Source organism: Pteropus alecto, unplaced genomic scaffold (genome assembly GCF_000325575.1).
Source record: "Pteropus alecto unplaced genomic scaffold, ASM32557v1 scaffold196, whole genome shotgun sequence".
In the NCBI taxonomy this organism is placed as follows: Eukaryota; Metazoa; Chordata; class Mammalia; order Chiroptera; family Pteropodidae; genus Pteropus; species Pteropus alecto.
Window position 1 is genome coordinate 3013206 of NW_006439717.1, and position 22814 is coordinate 3036019.

General features: G+C 37.8%; 1 pseudogene; it reads left to right on the forward strand.

Annotated features, from left to right (window-relative positions):
• Positions 1–22668: 22668 nt before the first annotated feature.
• Positions 22669–22787, forward strand: LOC112483867 (annotated as a pseudogene).
• Positions 22788–22814: the final 27 nt, after the last annotated feature.

Sequence of the window (22814 nt, forward strand, 5' to 3'; positions counted from 1 at the left end):
AAAAGGATATGCTAAAGGACACATATGACCATCTAGATGGAAGAGATGCATAAAGCCAGGTGTGTGGGAAGGGGCATAGAGCCTCCCTTCCCTCCCTGGGTGTGCCACTCTCCCCGGACTGGAAGCTCCCCAAACCCATCACTACTGGGACTTTGTGAAGGCTTTCTCAAGTAGCAGTGATCAATTATCAACTCCATTTCCAATCTCTCACCCCTCTCCGGAGGATGGGGCTGAAAATTCCCAGCTTCTAATCATGACTTGGTCTTTCTAGTTACCAGACCCCATCCAGGAGCCCACCAGCATTGTCTCAATAGAATATAAAGTGCTCCTAGTGCTCTTATCACTTAGGAAGTTTCAAGGGTTTTAGGAGCTTTGTACCAGGAACTGGAGGCGGAGACCAACATATATTTTTTTTCTAATATCTCACACTCTCAAAAACCTATTCAGAGTTGTCCTAAATCAAATGTTTAAAACTTCTTCCATTTTTGTGTGGTGATGTAATAGGAATACAAAATATTGAAATTAATTCTGTTCCCAATGGTAAAAACAGCCCTTGCTGTTTCTCTTTATCTAAAATGTTTTTCTATTCCACTACACCACCACCCACTCTCACCCCTGCTCCTTCTCTTCAAATGAGTCAATATTCTCCTCTTCCCATAAGAGTCTCAACATTTCCTCTGCAGAGCCCTTCTTTGGCTTTATTGGAGACACATGGCAATGGAATGGCACACTGCCTCGTGCCCTCCAGAGCCCAGGATAGCTCTACAAGGGCTCCATGCTGCAGCCACACCCTGCCTAGCCCAGTGCCACCCAAAGCGTAGAGCTCCATAAGTATGCAAAAGGTCCTCATAACTATCTAGGGGGAAAGTTGGATCCCAACCTCACACCAGATGCTCCCAAAAATTCCAGATAGGCCAAGATTTAAATGAGAAAAATGAAAGCATAAATGAACAAGAGAGGAAAATGGGAGAATATTTTAATAACCTCAAAGTGGAGAAGGCATTTCTAATTTTTGCCATAAAATCCAGAAGCCACAAAAGCAACGATCAATGGATTCAATCCCATAAAATTTTTAAATTTCTCTATATCTCGAAATACCATAGGCAACATCAAAAGAAATTTCACTTTACATCACAGACTAAGAACTAACTTCTATGAATAAAGAGCTCTTACAAATCAATTAGAAAAAAAACAATTCTAAGGGCACGGCATAAGGAAAATACAGTCTGGAAAAGGAAAAACAAATGATTTAAACATATGAAAAGATGTATTATATCATTCATAACAAAAGATGTAAATTTAAGCTACAATAAGAGACCAGCTTTCAACAATCAGGTTGGCAAAGATCAAAATATTATAAATACTATGTCGGCAAGTATTTTACAGAAATAGGCATATTTTTGCATTGCTGATGGGAAGATAAACCAGCATAACCTCTTGCAAGGCAGTTTTAAAATAATCGCTAAAATTTAAAGTACACGTTTTTTGAACCAGCAGTTGACTTGTGGATATTTATCCCATAAATATATTCCCATGAGTGAAAACGCACCTTTTCTTGTAATAGCAAAAGATTGGAAACACCCTAAATGCCCTTCTGTGAAAGATTGAGACAACGTTATGTATTGAGGTGGTTAGATCTCCAAGATACAGTTAAAGAGAAAATCGTATGTTTCAGAACAGTGTACAGAGTATGCTACCATCTGTATGAAAAGAAAAATATATGTATACTTATCTTCTCTATGAAAACAAATATATATATATATATGTACACACACATTTACGAACATAAGTAGATGTTTGTAAATATGTAACAGACCCCGAGAAATACACATACAAGAAACCAGTAACAGTCATTGGGAGAGGAATTTGATAGGCGGAAGAGAAAAAAGAACATTTGCTATTCAACATACTCTATGTGAACATTTTGAAGTTTTAACAGATACCAACCAGTCAAAAATATATCGATGTCCAGCAAACTAAACAAGGATACCACCAACTCATATAAGCATAACACTCGCTTATATTTATACAATATTTAAAACTATAGGAAATCTGATCAGTGATCAGTTGGAATCACCTCCAAAAGATTAGAGCCCAAAATATGGAACCCTGAAGTTCTCTAAACATGAATTTGGGCTGAATATTATAGTTTAACATTCTGCGAACACAATAAACACACATAAGCAGTGGCCAATAGCCTGAGGCTCCTGGTGAGTAGAATAGAATAATTCAAGCAGCTGATGTATGAGCCAAGGAAGCTTTCTTACCAGACACCATTATGTGACTGGCTTAGCTCTAATCTTAATTCAAAGTTAATTTTTTCAACAGTTTGTACTGATACAACCACAAAAATTAAAACAATAGTAGAAAAAAATTCCAAATTGTTCTGAGTCAATCTAGAGGAGCGTTTACCCTGCCCCAGCCCCCGCCAAGGAAAAGCCAAAATGTCCTCTGAGTTAAATTTGAGTTTGATTAAAACCTCCCTCCTGAGACTCTACTTAAGCCCCGTGGTGGACTGCTTGTCACCAGAGAAATCTGGCACATTATGTAGATGAGAAGGATTAATGTGACTCCCAAGTAAAACTAACAGTGAAATTCAACCACAGCTATTCAAATTGATGAATGATTTGAAGCACTGGTACACTGTTATAAAACACAGTTAACTCCCAATAAGACAGGAAAGCAGTTTCTTTTCTTAAATTTTCTCCTCCAGCATTTCTGAGCAGTTACATTAGGAAGTAGCTATTTCCCCTGGCATCTGGGCTCCATATCCCCACCACTGGAGAAGCAAATTCCTGTGCTACAAACACCTGGACAGCTGACTCATTCCAAAAAAAAAATGAACTTTCATTTGGTAAGAGAGTTTAGAAAACATACTTTAGACCATGCATTAAACAATAGTGTTAATCATTGCCAGAAAGGCATGAGTAGGATACAGGTAGATTGATAAACTGAAAGCCATACTTATTTCAATAAAATCTGGTACCTTGGACTCTGGGTCTTGTACGAACAATTAGGCTATGGGCCCAGCACCTGACACATACGAATGTCAGTAACTTTCTATTTCCATTATAATTTTAATAATTTATCTGACTGTGCTAGAAAGGACATGTCTTCTGTCTGTTTCCTCACCTAAAACAATGAGGCTGGCCTACCAATGTTAGGGTTGTGGTGAAATTCAGTTTGCTGTGCCTAATACCAAATAAGCTCTGGTGAGAGTGGCTCATAAAATAAATGCCTTTTTTTTTTTTTTCAATTATAGGCAAAAATGAGAAAGTAGAAAATATATAGTTTCATCTATCCTCAAATTTTATAGCTATAAAAGATATCTATTCAGCTATACTCACAAATACATACATAGTAATTTTTTCTGAATTTGCTTGCACATTTCCATTCTTTTCTAACAGAAAGCAGGAAGAAAAAGTATCTCTGGATACTTCCCAAAGTGGATGCATTTTTTTGTTACCTGGGCATAGAGCCAATAAAGATTAAACTGGGGAGGGAATTGATATGATGTTAGGCAACCATATTAACCCCTGAGGATGCCAATTTCCTCCTCTGTAAAATAAGAAAACTGGACAAATAAGGGCTTCTCAAACTATGGTGTATTTTGGAATCACCTGGGGAGCTGGTGTCTCAGCCAATGGAGTAGTTTATGTACCGTTTTTTTTATTTTTAACATACTCCTCCAAGACATTCTGATGCACACCAGTTAGAAAGTCCAATGATATCTAAAATCATTTCTGACTCTAACAATCATTAATCTTTTTTTAAACATACCTGCCCTGCATATGTAGATAATTTCATAAAAATACAGAACTTCAGTCATATATATGCTTCGGGGACTTTTTTTCTCCTTCCCTTTTTGTGTGGCTTCCTATTCTTATGCTCATCCCTTTCTACCTACAACAGTCATCCTCCTCCCACAGGACCCCTTGTGAACACTTTGTCAATGATCTTAAACAAGCAAAGGCCTGTCCGGTCCATTATTCTAGATTTGGGATGCTGAATCCCAAACCTCAAATGTACTTTCTAAAAAATCTAACTGAAAATATCAGTTATGTACATATTCTCTGTCTTCTCTCATTGCTTCCTTTGCCACCATCCAAATAACCTCATATAAACAGCAATTGCTCCTACACAATTACAACTGTTTTTGCCTCTGCATCTCCGGGTTTTAGCTCAGTGTTTGGCAGGCACTTGGTATAGTTTGTTAACAAACTAACTTTGGAAAGAGAGACATTTTAATCTTTGCCCCTGATTGTTTTGTGACTCTTAATGAATCATTGTCTTTACTGAACAGATGAGAGTAAGACTTTCAGGGATGAATGAAGGCTGCAAAGGAGCCAGAAAGCCAGAAAGCCAGAACCCAGAGTCTCCCATGATTCCAGCTCCCTCAATTCACAGGCAAAGGAGACTCTGAAACTGGACATGCATATATAAAACTAATAAGAACAAATAATGACTTCCTTAAAAATAGGTAAATAGAGTCCTACAAAAGATCATACCCAAATTTAAATAAATATCATGGGAAAGATTTTTATACTCAGTTTCATTTGCATATATTTTATTAAGTTTTTACATTTGGCAAGACATTAATGAATATTTTATTGATGGATGGAAATCTTTGTAAGACTAAAATTTGATTAGTTTGCTTATAGGACCAGAACTTTTCCTTTGGTGAATCTCTATGGAGAGGAAGTTGATAATATGATTTGCCACCTCTACTCCCCCACAATACATTAGTTGTCCTCTCCATGTTCTACTTTGTGTCCACCCAAATCACCCCGATTTATAAGCAGGCACAACAGCAGACGTAACACTGCATTGCCCATCTCTGAGGTGCCAGGAAGGACTGTGCCAAAACCATCAGGAAAAGGGATTGTGCTGCCTATCTTGGCAACATGAACTTGTGTATAATAGCCCTCCTAGGCAGGTCACTCTTCCATTGCTGTTAATGTACATTGCAAATTTAATTAAGAATACAGCAAAAGAGCCAAAGATCAAAAGAGCATGACTGGTGACATGCCCTCAAATCACTAAAAAAAAAATTGATACAGAGCCCAAACATTGACTTGCTTTGAGAACACCTCTGATGCTATCACATGTGCTGGATAGCTCTCTACAAAAAAGACTTTGATTTTCAGGGTACTCAGGCAAACCTCCTGACACAAACATTGTGATAAACATTAATGATCATGGCACTATTAAGTCAGATCTTTGAATGAGACTGGGACATAATCCAGAATCCCTAAGAACCACACTTTCATACTATGACTTTCCCACATCCACGAGCGGTATCCTCCAGCCACTGTGGCTTTCATTCTTACTCCTCAACCCAACAAATATATTCCCACTCTACTCTCTTCCACCAGCTCTTGGAGGCACTGGATCCTATCCATCATTTTTCCAAGTCTCAATTCAATGACCATTCTTTCTAAAGTGTCTAAAACTCTTTTACATCACCCTGATTATTTCCACCATACCAGGAATCACCCTTGACTGTCCTTGGCTGGAGAGAGCTGCCTCACTCAAGTTTATTCCCCTTTCCTAGGTAAGTCTATATTTACTGTTTGGTCCATGTAACAGTATAAAGGAGAGCCCATTCTCAAAAATGAGGGCATCTCTGAAAAGTCCCCGCAATCTCAGAGCTCTCGTGGAGTCGGCTGGGACCACACTGCAATCCAATCTCCCCCTCTACCCCATCCTGCTTCTGCCCCTTCTCATCCACAGATAAGTGATCTCAAGAGAGAAAAATTCCCTAACAACTTCCTACACACAAAGTGTTTTCAGGGTCAGTTTCCTGGGATTCCAACCTATCACTGAATTGGCTTAGATATATCTTGAAGGTAGAGCCAACAGGATTTGCTGATGGATATGAAGTAGGGTGTATGAGAAAGAGGGGAGGCAATAATAACACCAAGATTTTTATCTTAAGCAACTAAAAGAACCAAGTTGCCATTTACTGGCATGGGTAACTCTGCAGAAAAAACACATTGGGGTGAGGATGGGACTCACAGCTTCATTCTGTTCCATTTATGATATCTATGAGGAACCCAGGTAAGCACTTGGAGATATGAGCCTGGAGCTCGAGGGAGAGGTCAGGGCACAAAGAGAAGTGTAGGAGTTGTTAGCATGTGGATGATGGAGGCTTACAACTAAATGAGAACACCTTTAGATCAAAAAATACATCTATTATACTTTTGGCCAGACTTTCTGCATTATCATTACAGTATTTCAATTTTGAAATTTGTTGTGAGATTTCCTTTGTTACTAATTAGCTATTCTACCTTAAACAAGTAATTTAAGAAGAGTTAAAAAACATTATCTTAATAAGAAATTTTATTTGTTAGGTTTTTTTTAGAAATGTAGTTTCATTGTTATTAGGAATAAAAATGAGAAAAGGATTAAATTAAACATCCATTGAATTTCATATGGGAGAAATAAAGAATTATCCAAAGGAAAATAAAAGTAAGTGAAATAACATTAACAAAAATAGAAATAAACACATTAGAAGGCATTAAAATTCTAGAGCAGATAAAATTCAACTTTTTAATAAGCTAAAAAATACAAAAACACTTAACAAATTAATGAGAAACCAACGATGAGCTTACATATAAAATGACAATTGAATAAAAAAGATATCTGAATACAAATGAATATTTATCAAAAATAAATGTTAATATACTTATAAATTTCATTAAAATGACCAATTTTCTTCTCAAAAAGAACATAGAAATAAACTTGTTTCTCCTAGAAATTAATTGGAGTTCCTGCATACCTAAACAAGATATCATCATGTGTTGTCATTTTTGTTCAATACCACCACCTTTTAAAGTAGGGAATGGAATTTTAATTGTCTATGGAAATATCTTTTTTAAAATATTTTCTAAATTGGAAAATCTCAAAAGAATAACTTAAAATATAGAGCAATCCCATTTTTCTGATTCCGCACTTCAATTATGCTGTCTAGATGCACCTCATCCTTTTCCACCGCCTGCATCCTTGCTGGGGTGCGGGCTCCATAGAAACAATTTTACTGGTTGGCTTGGAGGAAACCCAGGCTTTCTTCCAGTGGAGAATAGGACTCTGTGGATTGAGCAAGCAGAAGGCTGGGTAAAGATTTTTGTTGTTGTTCTTAATATATTAAGATATTACTAGAGTCAACTGGGGCCATTTCATTCTGGAATAATGTTCTGTCTTTGTCATGGCAAGTCAAGAAAAAAGAAGATTCTGGTTAGCATCCATAGTTCTTCAGAAAGTGGGAAGTCTATTTGGTGGGAACCATCAGATGCCTGTTTCCTAATGGTGTTCATTTCTCCTGAACTTGCCTCTCAGTCTTGGTACATCCCTTTAGAATCAGTCCTCTCCTTTCTCCTTTCACACACTGTCTAGTCTACTTTTCTCAGAACTGCACTCAGCTCCTGTGTGTCACTCTCTTAACCTACCTACTCAGGGAGGAAAGTCAGGCTTCATGGAGGCTTTGTCCTAATGCACTGCCATTGGAAAGAAATCATATCGGTCTACGTATGAGTCAGTACAGGCTATCATAAAATACCATAGACGGAGTGGCTTAAACAAGAGACATTTATTTTCTTACGGTTTTGGAGGCTGGAAATCCAAAAACAGAGTGCCAACATGGTCAGTTCCTAGTGAGAGTGCTCTTCCTGGCTTATTGGCAGCTGCCATCTCACTGTGTATTCACATGATCTACTCTTTGTGTTCATGGCTGGGGGGCGGGGAAGAGCATGCTCTTGTGTTTCTTCTTATAAGGGCACTAATCCTATCATATCAGGGCCTCACCCATATGACCTTTTTTAATCGTAATTATCTACTTATAAGCCTTATCTCCAAATACAGTCAGTCACATTGGGAGTGAGGGCTTTGACATATGAATTGGGGGAAGGGTGACACAATTTGATCCATAGTGGACTATGAGAAAAATCTAAAGCTGATCTCAGAAACAAGTGCTCTGAGATTTAACCGAAATGAAGTTACTTTTACTTACTATTCTTTCTTCCATCTGCAGGGGCTTTCTCACTAAACCTGGATGAGGGTATATAGTAGTCTCTTCTCAAAAAGCAGTAGTATTTTAGAAATAGAATGACTTTTAAATTCAGAGAAAGATAAGCGCTAAACTATGGACAGAGATTACTTCCCAGGTGGAACTGGTAGAAAGAGGTGTGTATGGGGGGAGGGAGTATAATCTGGTGTTTCTTATTCTATATACTTTGTGAGATTTTTTATTATGAGAATAGACATGCATTCCTTTGCAACTGAAAAGAAAAATAGAGTACAAATAGGAAAAAATAAATTGAACTTGAAAGCTGAAATTTAAGGATATTTGTTATGAATATCAAATCTGGGGGCGGGGAAGTTGCCTGCTTTTCAGCATATTTTTTAAAGCAATTCTGAATCAGACTTCTAAATTTTCCTGCTTGTTTTCTCCTTTAATCCTCTTTGTATGATTTTAAAGCTGGAAATAGATTCCTTACAAATTTTAATAAACTATTATTTGCTCATAAATAAAAAACTTTAAATTTTTTGGAAATAAGCTTGCCTTATTTTTTTCATTATAGCACCTGTTTCTTTGTGTATTCTTTTAAAGAATCTCATCACATTTGTACCTTTTTAAGAACTCTGTAAAATATAAGAATATTGCCATTTTTTAAAGAATACTTAAAATAATAATGTAGGTCTTGTAGCTATTCCGCATCATATAAGCATGACATGAAAATGACTAATGAAGAGAGATGGGTTGCTTAATATTTCATTTGGCTCATCCATGAAACCCCAGTCAGGTGACCCTCACTGTCACCATGAGATAACCCATTTTTCCTTGCTGGGCAGTAATCATTTTCCCTATCTGTAACATTGAGACTGTGAAGATTCAGAAAAGTTTGTCTTCAGTGGAATATGTACTTGAAAAACTTTGCTCTGTAGAGCCCTACACATAGTAGGCATTCAGTAAATATTCAGTAAATAAATCAAATTAGTAAAATTGCTGACCAAACTCACAGATATAGGACATCTTTTAGGAATTAAACTCCTAAAAATCTTAATAGTTCAAAGACCTAATTCCAAAAGCCACACTTATTCTGAATTTACTTTTTTCACGGAATTCAAAGATTAGGTGGATGGAGACTAACTCTTAGATTATCAGAGTAGAAGAAAAAGAATCAGAAACATCTTAATAGTCACCAAATCCAATAACTGCTTTTTTAATTGAATTAAACAGTTTGGGTGTTGTTTAAATGACTTAATATATTTTAATGTTCCACAGTTAGATATTGAATGAACAAAATCCAGCTTGTCCTTAAATAAAATAGATTGCTCCTACCCAGTGAACTCAGCCTACTTTCTCCCAGCATATTTTTAGACTGCACAGGAAACACTCAAGACTAAGGAAGTCAGAATGTGACTGACCTTTTACCTGTAATGATACCAGTAACACTGACATTTGTCACTGGTGACGTAGGAACAGAGCTGACAGGAACTCTGCTAGATAACTGAATGGCTTCTTTTCATTTGACCTGATATCTATCCCCGCAGTTATGCAATGTCCTGTAATTACTTCACACACAATGATTTTAAAACAAAAAATATAAAATGTGGCACACCACAATTTATATTTATAATCTATTCCTTTTTAAAAGATATCATAAGAATGCTATCATTGTTTTGTTTTCCTTTACCAAAGATCCAAACAGATTAATGAAATAACAGGCTAGCAAAATTGTACTCAGCATATGCAGCTAAACCATTCTCTGAGCATTGATGTGAGGCCTGCCTGTGCGAGGTATCTTATTAGGATTATCTGAGTAAAATGTCTAAATCATTTCAATGTCTAGTCATGTAACAGAAAACAATTAACCCATATTTCGGTCACTAATAGGTAACAGTGCTGCATAATTACGTTTTGAAATTTCTTCACACTTAGCCATTAAATAACTGTTGGATAACTCTGGACCCAGTTCATAGAAAATCTTATATAATACCTGCTTCCTTCATAGTTGTAAACCAACAGAAAATGACATCATCTTCCTTTCTTCTTATTTAATTATATGAATCAGAATCAGGCTTTTGATTCATACCAGGTGATAGGTATCCAAAGGCATCTACAGACATTTTGCACATCTTAACTGAAAAACATAAATTCATTCTATTACCCAAAAATTCCCCTGAGAGAATTCTGACAGAGCAATCACCAAGTCTTGTTGAGGACACATCCCAAACCGCTTCTCTCTCTTCCCAGTGCCACTAATCTAGTGATCCAAGCTACTATCACCTACATAATTGCAACTGCTCATCCAACCCTCCTCTTCTGCATTTGCCATTCCACAAGAGAGCATTTTTTGAAAGGCAAGACTAATAATGCCTCTTCTCAACTTAAAACCCCTCAACAGACTGCCAGTGCTCTAAGATAGAATGCTGACTCTTGAAGATGGTCTAAAAATGATCGAACCCCTGCCTTCTCCAGCCTTATGCCTCACCCTGCTGTCAAACCATGGAGTAGTCTCACTTTCTGGAGCATTCACTAAAGAAAGTTTATGTTCAGGTCGCAGCTAGCTTTTGTAATAATAGGGAGATGGCTACTTTTATATTATTATACAGAAAAAAAAAAAACCATCTTTATCAAGCTTATCAACCCCTAACCAATCAAACATTTTGAAGAAAAGGACATGAATGTGGCAAACAGGAGAGATATTTTAAGTAACTAGTTGATTTTATAACAGCTACAACTTTTTAAGTGTTTTAGTACTGCCAGACATATGTAAGTGCTTCACATTGGTTAAATCTCATCTAGTTCTCCCACTTGCCCTTTGAGGTAGGTAACATACTATCTCCATTCTAGAGATGAAATAACTGAGTGCTAGGACTGGATTTGCTCACTCAGTTTCCCTTCTCAATGGAGAAGTTGCAAAGACAAAAACCGCATCTCTCAAATTCCTTTGCAGCTAGGATTCTGGAAGCAGGTTGGGTTCTAAAGGTGGATACACACCATGTCTAAAGGTGAGACATGGAGATATAGAAAACAGATGTGAGGCAGAAATCACCTTCTTTTCCTTTCTTGACTCTTTCTGCTGGCAAGTAAGTTAAGGCTCCTTGGTACTATGTTCCAGGATCCATTCTATAGACACCTCGGTGTGTCCGGAAGCTGCTGGCAACAACATGTTTTTGATCCTGGCAGGGTTCCATTGCTGGCCTCAGAGGTAGCAACTCCCCTGGTGAGTCATTTTTGTAAAGTTTTTTGGTCATCCCTGGATGACTCTGAACCACCTAGAACCTCCTTCTTTAACCCTTCTAATGCTTTTGTAAGTACCTAATCCTCTGTATTAAATCTCTGTTTAAAATAAAATGGTTTCTCTTTCTTTGTAATGAACCTGACACTGTGCAAAAGCCACTGAAACAGAGACACACAAAAAAAAAATAGAGTAGTTTAAACAACACCAAAGTTTATTTTTCTTCCATGTAAAAGTCCAGAAGTATGTGATATCACACAGGTGAGGCGCCTCTATGGTCATCAATATGTAGCTTTTCTCTTAGGTCCAAAGAAACTCCAGTTTTGGGTTATTTCTCAGCCATTGGGAAGGTGGAGGTGGAAAGAAAGTGGGTTTCAAACACATACAAAACTCCCTTTCACATATTATTGACTAGAAATGAGTCATATAGTGACACCTAGTCACAAAGAAGTCTGAGGGAATACAGTCACTAGGAGGCAACCAGGTGCCTTGCTAATACTTGGACAGGTGGTGAGGGACTGTGGGGGAAGTGGGGAGTGACAGGAGGAAACTGTATATTTGATAGAAAAAGAAAAAAAAATGGTTATCAGGATAACAGTCTCTGCCATATCTACCCCTCTGCCCAATATCCATACACAGTCTTCTTTCCACAAATAGACAACACTCACCTCCATCCTTAAGTAAGATTCTAATCTATCAGCTTCCATGTAAAAGTAACAATAGCCAAAGATCTCTCTGGTTACAACTCTTGAGCCAAGACTCCTCTTTCATGTACTAGCCTTTCACTCTCTCCTTCCATTTAATATTGGCTGCCTTTAGTAGCTGCCATCTGGAGCACTTAGGAAGGCAATGTCTTTAATCCATTCTTTGTTCTGGGCTGACTTCCACTGCCTGGCCAAGGAGAACACTTAATAGAAGGCTCATGAGAAAGAACTCTATCATCAAATTTATCTACTGCTATTTGGAGATACAAACAGATTTTCCAACTTTACATGGCCCAAACTTTTAAGTTCTGAGTCATATTAGATTGCAAATCATAAATAAGAAAATCCCCCTTATCAGAGCAATATTCCTTTCTATCTCTGCTTACTGGCTAATAATTACATGACTTTCCTTTCCTCTTACAATACATTATTAACAATAGTGAGGACTAGCCAACATATACCTATATTCTGAGTTGTCTTTCTTGAGCTAAAAGTCAGTAGGCACATGGCCTGTCTTCCAATTTATGATAGGTGACTGTTTTAGCAAGTGATATGTCACAGAATAACAAGTGTTACCAATGTTCCCAGCTAAAGTATTGTGCCCACGTCACCCTCTGCCTGTTGCTATCCAATGCCAACAAAATTTAGGTTTTTGTTTTCGTAATATTCCACTTCTGATGTCAGTTTCTGTAATAATTAGGATACATACTAAGGTCTTTTTTTAAATCCCCCCAAATATGTCTTCAGAACATAGGAGTTTGTTTCTCTTTTCCCAAACAGTGCAGAGGTCAGGCAGGGAGACTCTACTACCAATATGTGACTTTCCTCTCCATCTTCCCCTTAGCTGTTCTAGTGTTATAATTTCCCAGCCAGCAGAAATTGTTCGTTTGTTCGTTTGTTTGTTCGTTTGTAGTAAAATCCAGACGGTGCCACATCACTTCTGGTGACTTCCTATTGGCAATTACTTGGTGTCGTAGCTACTAAAGATGCTATGAAACATTGTCTCTAGCTGAGTAGCTGTATGCTTTGCTAGTCCTCAGGAATTCCATTACTAGAAGAAGCAGAGGAAAAGGGACCCTAGGGGATAATTAGCAGTCTCTACTACCATGAAGACTAGAGGGTTACGACAGCCAGACTCCAGATCCCAGAGACAAAACTACTTAAAAAACTGTCTTCCAATATCTGTAAAGAATGTTAAGGTTCTTATTATTGCTCTTTACTCTGAAGGTACATTTCTCCAGAATAAGAAACTTGTGATACTATGTTTCTCATCTTGTTTTAATTTACTTAATTATTCGTTTATTCTCACAGACATCATTTATTGAATACCTACTATGTGCCAGACATTTAGTCAAACAGTAGGAATACAAAAATAACTAAGAATCATCTGGAATCTTTATTTAAGATTATCTATTTATTTAGATTATTTACTTAGAAAATTCATCTTCTCTTCTGAACATACAAAAAAACCAAAATCTGTTTAATAGAGTAAATTCAAGGGAAGCACACAACAGAAAGAATTTCATTTTTCACTTTCTTCATATATCAATTGGCCTAACTAAAATTTTCAATTTAATATAAAATGAATCACTAAAGGTACAAAAATCTTGGCAATAAAGGACATGTTTCAACTCAATTACACCTACACACTCTTACTAATCAACTGCTATATATTGATACCAGCTTTCCATCAGGAAAATAAAACTGCAATATGCAAAAGACTTTTTTCATCCATTTAGGGCCCTCCAATTTGGAATCCTTCTTCTTGTGAATTTAAGTGAACATCAAATACCCGCCCAAAAGAAGTGAGACACAGATGAGTACATACTGATATTCCATTTATACCTAAAGCACACAGACAGAAGAAAGCTAACCTGTGTAATTACAAGTGAGTATAGAGGTAACCCTTGCTAGGGGCATGCCGGATGCTCTGGAATGAAGATAATGCTCTGTCTCTGGGTCCAGGTGCCGATTACATGGGTGCATTTAATTTGGAAATTTCACTCAACACTCTAAACCAAAAATTTTAGTGGCAGTTTTTCACCATTCATATCATTTAGAAGGCATCTAGAGAGCCTCACTGGGTGGTCAGCACTACACCAGCCACTGGGTAAGTTTCCAACAACATATTATACGTGTGCCACTTTCTTATCTCCCACTAAAATGAGGCAGCGGTGATATGGGGGAAAGATGGGAAATCGGGAGCTCTGGCCCTATGAGTCCATGAGTAAGTCCAGGCGGATATTCACCTTTCTGAGCCTCAGTTTTCTGAGCTGTGTCTAAACGCTAAGGTTCTCAGCTTTGTAATTCTCTTTTGGTCAAATAGTCATGGTTGCCATTTTCCAATTTTGATCTAAAGCAGCTTTTTGACAACTAGAATTTTAAATGAGGTTGACAGTGAAAAAAAGATGATTGTATCATAACACACTTACATACCAAAGGCAGGACAGTATGGCTGGAAAAGTCTGGGACCAGGCACCCCCTGACTCCTGGTTTGGGGCCTAAGGCTTAGTTTCTGAGTTAAGTTATTCAAAACTAAGGAGTAGCAAGACCAAGACTCTAGTTTTATGAGTTATACCCAGTTTTAAATATGTAAAAAAAGCAAACTAAATTCAGATTTTAAAATTCTTGTTTCCCGGTATGTGATAGACACTCACATCAACCATGTAGATGTGTTATCCCTGCTTTTCAGATGAAGAAACTGCCCATCAGACAGTCAAATGTGTGCGCCTGGTTGGTGCAAAGGCAGGGTGGAGAGCTTAGTCCTACAAACTCCAGGACCTTCCTCTCCCCACAGGGGCTTGTAACATGCCCCAATATCAACAAATAAGCCAAAAATACATTCTATCCCAAAGCAAAAATAGTCTTTCTTTTCCTAGTTTTCTCCAGTTGAGACAGAAAAATAAGAATTGGGAGTTTCATTAGTAAGGATATATAAGGTTTCACAATAGCTCCAAAGCCCCAGAATGGCTTTGTCTGTACCACAGCTCACATCTTATCTGCAAGATATAAATTCTTGAGGGTATAAAAAATTATTTTCTTTTCTTACTAAAGTAGAAAGGCTTCCAGGTAGACCACTCAACCTGACATGATGTCCTGTCAAGTGTCAGGTATAATATGAGGAGTGGTCTCTTTGAAAATAACTCCAAGACACAGAGAAAAAGAACTCTGGGCTGAGGATCTGTGAACAACACTCAGCAAACTCAGAAATATTTTTAATGTTGTTTCAACCTGGCCAATGATTGTTTTCCAACAAGACTCCTGTCGTGGCCTGGCACTTGATCTGCAGAATTCCTTAAAAGACACTGGGCCCGGCAGGCAGTAACATATCAAATGCCTGGGAAGATACAAAATGTCCTGGACGTTGCCATAACTCTCAAGGAGTTGTTAGAGTTCACTTGAGTATTTCTAAAAATACAACAGGATAGCTTTCCTGGGTTTATTTCCTTTAAACATTAAACCATTGATTAACAGTCAAGAAAGAGCTACTATAAGATAACTTTGAGAAAACATGTATAATATTTAATCAGTCTTTATTGTGTGGTTTTTCTGTGCTGAATCTACCATTCATTTATCCCCAAATTCTACCCAGAATACTGAAGTTTGGGGTTAATGCTATATGTAATAGGCCTATTTGCTAAATCAGGCATTATGAGCCTGCTTATTTGTTTTTTCCTATAGTTGGAAATGTATGAGTATGTTCCCATTAAAGCTGTGTTCTCATGTGTCCCCCTCCCCCCACCCAGCACCGTGACCTTATTGAGTGACAGGATAAATGTCCCTTGGAAACTGCTTATGTCCCATAGCACTTTCTAGTGTTCCATGTATCATTTGTAAAATATATTTTTAGAATCTATTATGCCAGAGGCCAGGAATTACAGATATAGCATTAAACCCATTGGATATAGTCCTGTCCCCACAGAACTGACTGCCAAAATTGGATACAGCCAGGAACCGTGGGGTACAAAATAGGAGGGAAATAGGGGGCACTGTGAAGGTTTCCTGAAGAAGTTCCATCGAGGCTGAGACCAGAAGGACCAGTAGGAATTCACCAAAATGAAGGAGAAGCATGCCAGTAGGGAGGAGTGTGGGGGGAGGGGAGGAACAGGAGAAACAGAATTTCTCTGGCACAAGAGAACATGTGGCCTAACTGAGCTTTCAGCATGGCCCGAATGCCCATTTGCCAGTGACAGCCTTGGCTAAAATATTAATCATGTCTATAGTAAATGCTCTGAGGCACACTGTGCTGAGCTAGGCTCTGCATTCAGGGTCCCCCATCACTGTCCCACCTCCCAAGAAAGCTTCCCCATAAACAGGAACCTAAATTCTATTCAGTACTCTAGCTCTTCTCAGCATGTAGCAGTCACACTTTTATTTGGTGTACCCATGGGTGAGGGGGGCGATGTCTCTACATCCTGCTCATCTATAAGCCTGCATTTGGGGAGCACTCACCATGTGTTGAGTAGTCCAATGTGTGTTGTGAATAGTAACATCGAATCAAGCCAGGTTCTGTCCTAGCCTTTTATATAAACTTGTAAATTTTTTTCTTTTAATTCTTACAACCTTTCTTTGAGACAGTATACACTATGATCTCTATTCTACAGAAGAGGAAACTGAAGCACGGAGAGGCTGAGTAACTTGCCCAAGTTCTCACAGTTAGTAACCGAGGAGCAGCATTCAAACCCAGACTTAGCTCTTAGGCCCTACTCTCTATACCACTCTATTCCAGCACAATGATGAGCATCCCAAGCATCTCCTCCCTCCAGGAGCTTTCACAGTATTGAGAAAGGTGGACTTAGATACCTACTCAGAGTACAGGGGCTATTCTAGAAATATGAGTCACGTGACTGCAACACAAAAAAACAAACTTCAAGAGGCATGGTCCACAACATGTATACAAAACGGAATGTATTCTGCATAAAAGAAATGGTTACCACTTAGTGAGTGCCACTTGAGTGCCTGGCACCTCATTTAAATTATCTCACTGCCTTCTCGTAACAATTATGCAAGGAGGTCAGCATCGCCTCATCTTATAAAGAGGAAACTGAGGCTAAAACAAGTTGTATAACCAGGTGCAGCTGGTGGAGCAGAGGTTCTTTCCTATTTACGTGGCCTCCTTAAAACACAGTGCTTTAACCTTACTCCTAAAAGTTGGCATCTATTTCAGATAACTTCTCTTTGTTGTACCAGAGTAAGGGGAAGTGTTTCAGTTGAAAGAGTTACAAGATTCACTTCCCAAACTCTGCAACAGGAAGCTGGTGCAAACACACCAAAACATGGAGCTCACAGCAGCCTGCCTGCTTAGACAGAGACCTCCAGCATCAGACTGTTTCACTTGAGGCTATCGGGAGCACTGGGGAGGGCATTGTAAGGTAAAGGGCACCTCGCTGGAGTTCTAGATCCCACTGGGGCAGAGAAAGTGTTTGAAAAGCACTGTAATTCAGAAGAGGAAGAAAGGGAGGGGAGGAGAGGAGAGGAAGTGAAGGGAGGGGAGGGGATGGATCAGGCATCAAAGCACAATGAAAGCTTTAATCCTTCCATTAAGATCTTCCTTCAACAGTAACGGGCTCCTAACCTATGCTGGTCAGTCCAACCTCTGTTTTGGTTGCAAAATGTCCTGGAAAAGAAAAGAGAACTATGGAGCAAGGGTTTGTATCCAAGATTTCAGGAAAGCAAGGTACATTTTAGCCCCGAAGTATAAGATACATTGCTTTGAAGAATAGGAAAAAGATGAAAAGTACAACTTTGCTTTTAAATTTACTCTACACTTTTATAACATCTTCTTTCCTCCCTCCGCCAATCCCCCAGCCATGTGAAATAATTAAATATGTACTCATAGAACCTGAAGATCAGTTGATATTAGGTTTTACTCTGGGGGCGGGGCGGACAGAAAAGGGTGAAGTATTAGACTTTCCAATGAATAGAAAAAGAAAAGAACATAGAGGCAAATAAAACTAACCCAGAGTTTGGGTATCAATAATAGCAATGATTCATAATAAAGGAAGGGAGGTGAGTCAAAAATGTCATGACTTTTGTGAAAAACAAAAGGAAGTGAATCTTGTCCCTTCTGGCCAGTGAGTGCAGACAGCATGCATGGAGCCTGGTGGCAGCCTGCTTTCCCTTGTGGCTACTTGGGGATTAGGTAAATATAAACGTCTTCAAATAACCCAAGATGTGAGAAATTGAAAACATAGCAAGCTGGAGTAGTCATCAGATGATATATTTAGGAGAGCTTATTTTGCAAGCTAGAATTACAGAACATCAAGATGCGGTCAATTTAAAGTATTTAAGGACGAGTTTCTATGATTGGGAGGGAGTTGTAATCTATGACATAGAAACAGAAGAGACCACCATCTCCAAAGAATAATTTTGTTGTAATTTTAATAAACTGACTCATTTACCATTGCCCCAACAGCCAGTTTCTACATCAAGCCTAGTTCAAGATTTCAACAAAAGGAAGTGGTTTACAAAAGAATTACCAAGAACCCAGAAGTGCTTAATGGGAAAAAATATATATTACACAAGGAAAAGCTTGCTCTGTATACTATTTAGGCTACACATGTTTTTCAAGAGGGAAGGGGATCTCCTAGAAAAAGGGTAGGAACTTTAAAAACAGACACTGTTGCAAAATCCTTAAACTCGCAGATTCTTTATGGCCTTGAGGCACTGTCAAGCCCCTTATCTCACTGGAGCCTCATCATTCCCTAAATAGAACAAAAATTATGCTCATTTTATAGACAAAGAAACTGAGGCTCAGGAAGATTAAATTCACTGATATGTTCACACAGCTAATAAGTATAGGACTGAGATATGAACCCCATCTAAATCCAAAGTCCATGCTTTTGTCTCTAGGCCACACATATCTCAAAAAATAAAATCTAGGCTCAAAGATGTTAAAGAATTAAAATTATTTCACTTTTCTTGACTAGCTCCATCAAACCTTTCCCCTAAATTCTTCGCCCCTCTGATGCATTTCTCACTTCTCTGCAGCTAAAAATGGTCCCATCCTCTACCCAGAGTTTTTCTGAAGACTCCTCACACACTACTTCTCCCTTCCAGTCTGGAGTAGTGAATACATCTTCCATGTCAGGGTCTGCTGTTTAATCTTTCTTCCATATATGACTTGCCTTACCCAAAAGACTGTATAGGGCGAAAGAATCTTATGTGGGTTCCGTTTTGTAAGCCACCTGCTTTATAGCCCATAATGCCAAACACTGCGCTTGACACACAGAAGATATCACTAAATAAAACCGAATTGACAACAATCAGTTATTCTCCAACTGGCTCTATTCTTCCATGATAAACTGCTTCTTGGTATTTTATAATTTGGGCACTACAATAATTTTTATGATATATTGTAGGAAATTTATCAATTTCATAAAATACAATGTTTCAGTTGCATGAGGTTCAAGTTGCTGACTTTGCTTTAATCAAAAATTTTATCTTAATTTAATTTTCTATTTTACCAGCCTTCCCTGTCTCATGTGGAAAAGTAAAAATACAGTGATAGTAAAACATTATGAAAATAATAGTTAATAATTATTACGTGTTTATCATGTGTGAGACACATGCTAAATATTTATATTCATTATTTCATTTAATCCTCATAATCACTCTCCTCGATTTATAGATGAAGAAATTGAAGCACAGAGAAGTAAAACAACTTGTCCAAGGTCACATAGCTAGTAGGTAGCAGACTTAAATCCCTCCCACCAGAAGCCACACTTTATATTAGTCATTTAGTACAGTTACAAGAACAATTATTCTGCAGTTTTTTTTGACTTCTCTATTTTAGTTTTCACAAAAGCACTTTGATAATTGTAATATTGTTTTTCTAGATCTAGCATTTAATAAACTTTATAACTTTTAGAACATTTACTTATGCTGAGGTGCCCTGCCTCAGTTTCCTCTTCTTTAAAATGAGAACATGAATGGTTATTGTAAGGATTAAACTAGTTTATTCATGGAAAACACTTGTAATTAGCACCAAATGCCCATGGCAGGGTTCTGTTGGTGTAGGCTATTGTCATTGTTGCTGTAGGCTATTGTCATTGTTGCTGTTGTTGGTGGCATGCCTTTCCATGGTCAAGAACTTGACTTATAGACATTCGTTTATTACCATACTAAGGCATATTTATTCATATGTCTCTCCATTCTTCAGGACGTGCTTTAAAACAAAGTGGTTTGCCAAATATAAAAGAAATATGCCTAAATGAAAATCCATGCCTTTATAAAATATAAATGCACTTAGAATGGTGACTGGCACATATTATTAGGTCATCGAATATATGACAATAAATGTATAAATAAATGAATGGATGGCCAAATAAAGGAATAAATGATCAAAAGTTCAAACAAGAAAGTGAATGACTAATAAAATTATGAAGTTTAAATTGATCTTCAGAACCTGGGAATTAATAAATCCAAAGAAGAATAAAATGAGAAACACATTTTTTTTTATTTTCCAAGAATTGCATTTCACTTAATTCATGTCTCTCTTAAAATGCAATTAAATATTTTCCTAAAATAATAGTATGAAGTCACATAAAAAGGTAATAAAGTTCACATCCAATTATAGGAGAAATTTATTGAGATCTCACTCAAAAGTGAGGAAGGAAGTCTATGGTCAGGTTTTTATTTCATCCTTAACTTCCCACGCTTTTCAAAGAGCCATATGATAACTCTTTCTCAAGTATTTGCAAGGAAGTACTGTGATTGTAAAAATAGATACTCCAAATACCTAAGCTAAATATTTACATTCTGCCTTTTTAGTTAAACAATTGACTTTGTTCTTTAGCATTTAGGTAAAAATATCTAAATGTTTTAAAACATCAATAACAAGGGGATATGGTTTTTCACCAGTCTAAACTTACATTTTTAGCAAAAACTTCACAAAAAGGAACTGAGCGATTAAAAAATGGTAATGCATACACACTCTGAAAGTACAAAAAAAAGGGAGAGACAGTGTTGGCCATTTATTCTTTTTAGCACAAAAACATATCTCTTCCACTTTCCTATGTTTATGTAGTTAAGACTTGTCGAGCATTTACATCCACTTAAATCATTGTAACAGTAACCTCAATTTATTGACTTTACATAGGATTTACTTTAGAGGAGTTCTTCGATTGTCATGCATTAGTTTTTTTTCATTTTCATAGCATCCCTATACATAGGTATGTTACTAGCATCTTATCTTTATCATACAAAATTAAAACTGGAGGTACAGGGAGATGAAAGGACTTGCCCAAATGAGACAAAGTCTCATAACTATTAGCTTATGAAACTTGGCTTAAAACTCATGTCTTCTTTTAATACAGTAGAGAGTTTTCCCACTAGATTATTCTTCCTTTACACAAATGTAAGCAGTCACGGTGGACAGCTGAGCAGGATAGACTGACGACCTGGGAAAATTCCAGGAGTTTTGGAAGTTGGGTTAACCTGATCCAGCAGTGGCTCTGAGACTGCGAAGAAAAATAAGCAAGGCTCAAAGAACTGTGTGTATATTTTGTGACATGCAGTGAGCAACATGTAAATGACTGTTAACAGATAAGCAAAATGAAGTTGTGTAACAAAAGGTGAAAAACAGGAGTGCTTTATAACAAATTTCTTTCCTCACTGGTTTCACTTGAAACTCCAGCACCAAGTTTTGCGTCTGTGCCTTCACACCAACCTCCAATCTGAGCTCTCCTATGTGTTGTTGGAGCTGCTCTCACAGGAGGTGGAAGACCAGGCTCTCCAGCAGCCAACTTGGGACAGGCGGATTTGTGCATGGAGACTGAAAAAGGGTATGTCCAGTGCCGAATCTGTGACATTGGAATGCCATGGTCTTCAGGAATCAAGCTGTTCAAAGGCCCTTTGCTGCAAAAGTCACAAGGAGGCATTTAAATTGTCGCAGCTACCTCTCGCAAACATGACTTGAGCTACCAGGACTGAGTCATTTTCTTTCCACTGTGGGTCACATTACTTGCGGCAGGTTCCACCTGTTTCAATATTTGGTTGATGACAAAAGTGACCCTTGAGAGTTGAGTGACAAGAGCAGCTGAGCAGGTTTCCAAACTAATTGTGAGAGAGACCAAGATAACCTGTCCCCTACAAAAGGGATTATGAAGACAACAAGGCCAAAAGAGGGTGTTCCAATAGATACCCTTGTCTAAAGCTCTTGGGGTTAACCCATGTTGAGTGAGGGATCAGTTTAAACAGTAGCAGAAAAGGCAGTAAGCTTAAATTATGACAGAAAGGATGTAGGTCAGATATATTAAAGACCTTCTGAATACCTTAAAGCTAATGAGGGAAGAGAAAGAATAGACTACATAGAGCTCTAATGTAGACAACTGGAAGCAAGACCCATCACAAGTCTTTGTAATACAGCTGACACTTGAACAACACAGGTTTGAACTGTGCAGGTCTGCTTATAAGCAGATTTTTTCCAATAAATACATGCAGCACTATACATGTATTTTCTATTCTTTATGGTTTTCTGAACATTTTATTTTCTCTAGCTTCCTTTATTGTAAGAATATATTATATAATACATACAACATGCAAAATATGTGTTAATCAACTATATTATTGGTAAGACTTTTGATCAACAATAGGCTATTAGTAGTTAAGTTTTGGGGAGTCAAAAGTTATACATGGATTTTCAACTTGGGAGTCAGCCCCTCTAACTTTCATGTTATTCAAGGGTCAACTATACTAGAATTCTCTAGAAGGAAACAGGTGTCTATGGCCATGCCGCCCTGAACAAGCCCGATCCCGTCTGATCTCGGAAGCTAAGCAGGGGCCGGCCTGGTTAGTACTTGGATGGGAGACCACCTAAGAAGACCAGGTGCTGTAGGCGTAAAAAATAAAAAATAAGGGATTGTAA